At 41.6% G+C, this 5,950-nt stretch overlaps 1 pseudogene; it reads left to right on the forward strand.

The window, feature by feature from the left end:
* The first annotated feature begins 4,028 nt into the window (after positions 1 to 4,028).
* On the forward strand, positions 4,029 to 4,147 carry LOC138849897 (5S ribosomal RNA; annotated as a pseudogene).
* Positions 4,148 to 5,950: the final 1,803 nt, after the last annotated feature.

Raw genomic sequence — 5,950 nt, forward strand, 5'->3', positions numbered from 1 at the left:
GATTTGCATCTAACAGACCAAGTAAATATGAAAAGACTGCCAAGTCTCCCCAGAAAGCTCATATATTTACATTCTCTGCAATTTTAGCAATAACAAGCGAGAAAATAGGAGTTATTTTCATTTTTAAGAGGAAATACAGACTGTGCACAAAGACAAAGAAATACTCTGTTCAAATGTTCAAAATAAACAACACTTAGCATTCACTAAATGCTTATTATATGCCACACATTCTGTCATACACTTCATACTCATGTTTTCATTCTAGACTCATATCAAGCCAATAAGAGAGCTATCATTAACCTCACTTTAATATTTCCAGGATAAGGTCATGGAAATTAGCTTACTGAGATTATAGTGAATTGTTGAACTGAGCTCTGAAGCAGAGCTGTCTGAGTCCAAAGAATTGAATTGATTTATCATTATTTATGATTACAATAGTAATTAGTTTTCTTTGAAATGAATAAGAAAGTTTAGGGAAAGATGTGATTAAGAGGATTGTTATAAACAGATACTCAACTACACTTTTCTCAATATTTACTAAGGAAATAAGTGAATTCAAGCTAAATCTAAATTTTACCCAATCTAGTAACACAGGGAATGCATCATTCGTGGTCTCTTAAAAAAAAAAACAAAAAAACAAAAAAACAGTAATTTATTTGAGAGTTAGAGTTACAGAGAGAGGGAGAGAGAGAAAGACAGACAGAAAAATATTCCATCTGTTGGTTCAATCCCCAAACGGCTGAAACAGCTGGGTCTAGGCCAGGCTGAACCCAGGAACCTTGAATTCCTTCTGGGAATCCCACCTGGGTGACAGGAAGATGCAGGTGCACTAGCAAAAAGCTGGGTCGGACGTGAGTTGGCCTCCTCGGGGTCGCAAGCAATGGTTTAACCCACTGCACACAATGCTGGCCCCATTCATGGTCTTAGTGATTACAGTCACTTATTTTCTATTTCTCTTTGGTGCCTCTTACTTCTTGGTTCTCTTTGGAATTATCCCAACCCAGGCAGAAACTCTTTCTGTTGTCTTTGTTCTCTTTAAGCAGTTGCAGAAATTATTACCCTAATGTGAATTTGTTATGAGAAATACTCAATGACCACTTAAGCCAGAATATCAACAGAAAATCATCTGGAGGCCATGTGAAAACTCAGCTTGCAGGGCTCCCAAATCCAAGTTTCTGACTCAACCGTTCTTACGTGGGGTTCAACAGTTTGCCTCTTTTTTTTTATTTTATTTTATTTTTTTTATTTTTGACAGGCAGAGTGGACAGTGAGAGAGAGAGATCTTCCTTTTGCCGTTGGTTCACCCTCCAATGGCCGCCGCTGCAGCCAGCGCACCGCGCTGATCCGATGGCAGGAGCCAGGATCCAGGTGCTTTTCCTGGTCTCCCATGGGGTGCAGGGCCCAAGCACCTGGGCCATCCTCCACTGCACTCCCTGGCCATAGCAGAGAGCTGGCCTGGAAGAGGGGCAACCGGGACAGAATCCGGCGCCCCAACCGGGACTAGAACCCGGTGTGCCGGCGCCGCAAGGTGGAGGATTAGCCTATTGAGCCACGGCGCCGGCTTAACAGTTTGCCGCTTTAACAAGTTGCTGAATGATACTGCCAGTCAAGAGACCGTCATGTAAGGAGAGCTACAAGGTAGTTTAAAGTTGTTTCTGCTGGATGGGCTCTTATAATGTGATATTTGTGGCAGGAATTCTAAGTAGTATAGCTCTATCAACTTACAAATCTCACAGGGGAAAGAACTAGATTTTAGTGGTTTTTAACTTTTTGAATACTAAACAGTTGGGATTAATCTGAGTGGCTTTGAAAGAGATCTACATTTTAGGGCAAGTTAGAGAGAGTCCTGAAATAAACTCATTGTATTATTGTAGTGTAGGAGGAGTGCAGAAGAGTAAGCATGAGTTTCCTAGAGGTTCTTGATTTCAAGAACACTGTTGCTACTGTTCCTAGAATTTATCCTAAACCAGTGACCCAGTGTATTGTGGTCTTGGGAACAGAGACACTGCATTTATGATGAAATACCTACAAGAGAGGCCTCATCCCATGTGGGCACTGTTTGAGTCTCAGCTGCTTCACTTTCCTCCAGCTCCCTGCTACTGGCCTGGGAAAAGGAGCAGAAGGTGGCCTAAGTGCATAGATCCCTGCTACCCACATGTGAGACCTGGAAGAAGGCTCCTGGCTTTGGCCTGGCACAGTACCAGCTGTTGTGGCCATCTGAGGAGTGAACCAGCAGATGGAAGATCTCTGTCTTTCCCTGTCTCTTGGTAACACTTTCAAATAAATAATAAATTGTTTTTTAAAACCTATAAGAATAAGTACTACTCCATTTTGATGTAAGCCATATTTCCACAAAGCTCTAGCATAAGGTGGGCCAATGGAATACAAGTTTATTCTCTCCCAATTCTGTTGTCTCTTCCAGTTTCTGACAGCTGTAAGCACTTCTTGAATTGTGCTGCATCACCCTGATCTTGGCCTCGGTGGTCACACAAGAGTGTGTGTCCCCCTCTGTTTGTCCAATCTCCCTCTGTCTTACTCTTTCTAGAACACGTCATTGAAAAAAACAAACAAACAAACAAAAAAACCACATGACATTGGATTTAAAGCCCATGCATGCAATCCAAAATAGGCAATTCTGCTGAATCTTTGACTGAATCTCATCATTTGTCAGGTAAGATGATATTGATTATGTTGCCATAGAAAGTAATCATATTATTCTGAGTGTTCCAGAGAAACAAAACCAATAGAATGTGTATATATATAATTTTTTAAGGAATTGAATCACATGGTAATGTAACTAGCAAGGCAAAAATCAACGAGGTGGATCAGCATACGGAAGAGCCTGGAGATCAATGTTCTAGTTCTAGTATGAAGATAGCATGCAGTAGAGCTGATGTTGCAGATAGAAGTATTTTGTTGGGGAATTCACTTCTTTTTTTTTTTTAACTTTTATTTAATGAATATAAATTTCCAAAGTACGGCTTATGGATTACAATGGCTTCTCCCCCATAACGTCCCTCCCACCCGCAACCCTCCCCTTTCCCATTCCCTCTCCCCTTCCATTCACATGAGGATTCATTTTCAATTCTCTTTATATTCAGAAGATCAGTTTAGTGTACATTAAGTCAAGATTTCAACAGTTTGCTACCACACAGAAACATAAAGTGAAAACGAATGGATGATTTTTTAAATGATGATGAAATCAGATCAGACCTATTGTCATGTTTAATCCCAGTGAGAGTCAAGTTGGGAATTGATAATTTCTTCTCTTTTTTTTTAACAGAAGATCAGTTTAGTATACATTAAGTAAAGATTTCAACAGTTTGCACCCCCATAGAAACACAAAGTGAAATATACTGTTTGAGTACTCGTTATAGCATTAAGCCTCAATGTACAGCACATTAAGGACAGAGATCCTACATGAGGAGTAAGTGCACAGTGACTCCTGTTGTTGACTTTACAAATTGACACTCCTGTCTATGGCATCAGTAATCTCCCTATGCACCAGTCATGAGTTTCCAAGGCTATGGAAGCCCCTTGAGTTCTCCGACTCTTATCTTGTTTAGACAAGGTCATAGTCAAAGTGGAGGTTCTCTCCTCCCTTCAGAGAAAGGTACCTCCTTCTTTGAAGACCTGTTCTTTCCACTGGGATCTCACTCACAGAGATCTTTCATTTAGGTTTTTTTTTTTTTTTTTTTGCCAGAGTGTCTTGGCTTTCCATGCCTGAAATACTCTCATGGGCTTTTCAGCCAGATCCGAATGCCTTTAGGGCTGATTCTGAGGCCAGAGTGCTGCTTAGGACATCCGCCATTCTATGAGTCTGCTGTGTATCTCGCTTCCCATGTTGGATCACTCTCCCCTTTATTTATTCTATCGGTTAGTATTAGCAGGTACTAGACTTGTTTATGTGCTCCCTTTGACTCTTAGTCCTTTCATTATGATCAATTGTGAACTGAAATTGATCACTTGGACTAGTGAGATGGCATTGGTACATGCCACCTTGATGGGATTAAATTGGAGTCCCCTGGTATATTGGGAATACCACCCTGAACGTGCCCGATCTCGTCTGATCTCGGAAGCTAAGCAGGGTCGGGCCTGGTTAGTACTTGGATGGGAGACCGCCTGGGAATACCGGGTGCTGTAGGGAATTCACTTCTGTTTGAGGGAGATCAATCCTTGGTTCCCTAAGCGTTCAACTGATTGGATGAGGAGGGCAATCTCCTATACCCTATGTCTACTGATTTCAACTTAAGTCTCATTCAAAAACACCCTCCCAGTTGACACATAAAATTTACCATCACAGTAAAATTCACAGGTTCTTGGGGTAGAGGACATTGACACACCTTTTGTGGTACCACCATTCAGCCTGCTATAAGCAAGTTCAAAATACAGGATGGCAGAGAAAAATGCCTTCTGTAAATAAACTGTTGACACAGATCACTTATTTTATGTGCTAAGATCATCTGTCTTGACAACAGTCCTTTCAATATTCTAGATGATATTTTCATAAAGAAAAGTAAAGACAATGAGAAGACTTCAGTTCTGGTTCTACGTTTGGTCTCTAGTGCATAAGGGCTATCCATCATCTCCCTTCTCTACACTCCATCTTAGACCCTTCTCACCTTTGCAGGGTACCTCTGCTGATGTAGTGACTTCTCTGTGAGAATTACCCAGATGCTTATCCTTGAAGGGCTTGAGCCACTGGTCACCATGCCCTTAGCCTGAGACTGCTGCACACACTCCAGTTTTGTCAAAAGTGAACAAGGGAGTAGCAAGAGTTAGATCGATAGATTATTTCGTGGCCAGCGCATACATCCTTGCCACCATGGTGAAACAGTAGACCTACTTGTTCCTGGTGACAGGAGAAAACCCTTGCTGAGATAATAACTCCTCCTCCACTGCTATTCTCTCACTGCACGATTCTGAAGCAAGTAGGTGGCAATCAATTTAAAGTTCATGGGACTCCTGCTGCTTCTAGTGAAAGCATTTCTTTACTTGGAACCAGGACCTTTAGCCTCACAGGGGCCAACAGTAGACAGAAGGGTGGCATGCATTGCCTGCGGATCATTGGAAGTGAAGGGACGTTGAAGCCACACCTATTTATACATTTGATTGCCAGACTTTGAGTTTTAACAAGTTGGGGCACAGTGTGCTAGTTGGTGGGTGAAGGATATACTGTATTTGGAGGATGGCATCTCATCCTTCTCTATACCATACCTTGGGTGCCCTCTACAAGGCATTCCGTCATTTTTATCATGCTGGCCACATCTGGGAGGGGTGACTTAGAATAGAAAAGGCAAGCATCCCCACTGCTGCATCTGCTTTGCTGAAATCTGTGTCCCTTGGTCTCATGCTCTCTTACTTTTATTTCAGTCACCCTATTTAATTCTCCTGGGCCCCTGGCCAACCAGCCAAATCATTGGCACTTCCAACATACAGCCTTGCAAGAGGGTCAGTTCCCTTTCCATATGAGTGAGACACTTAGGTTCACTGTGGGAAGTTCTCCATCTGCGGAGCATTTCATCCACCACAGGACTGAGTGGCTGCCAGTGACAGGAGCAGAATGTGTGGCTTGCCCTCATGTACCAACTCAACTCATTCGTAAACCAAGTTTAGACACTTCTTCTAAATATGATGTTAATTTCCAACTGACAAAGCCATGTTACACTCATTGCAAGCATATTTTAGCTTCTGTATGTGGATGCACTTAAATATGAATACAGTCATGCTCTGCATAATGACATTTCTCCAAACAATGGACAAATGCACGGGTACAATAACATATATTCAAGTATCTCACATGTGTACAAGCACACACACAAATACTGCATGTTCTAGATTAAAAAATGCATGATTTTTCTACAAAATATTAACAAGTATCACCATGCAGAATTAGAGACCTCCTTATTGTGATCAACAATACAAGTATCAAAACAAAATGCAATAGAAT

This window comes from Oryctolagus cuniculus, chromosome 5, assembly GCF_964237555.1.
Source record: "Oryctolagus cuniculus chromosome 5, mOryCun1.1, whole genome shotgun sequence".
In the NCBI taxonomy this organism is placed as follows: domain Eukaryota; kingdom Metazoa; phylum Chordata; class Mammalia; order Lagomorpha; family Leporidae; genus Oryctolagus; species Oryctolagus cuniculus.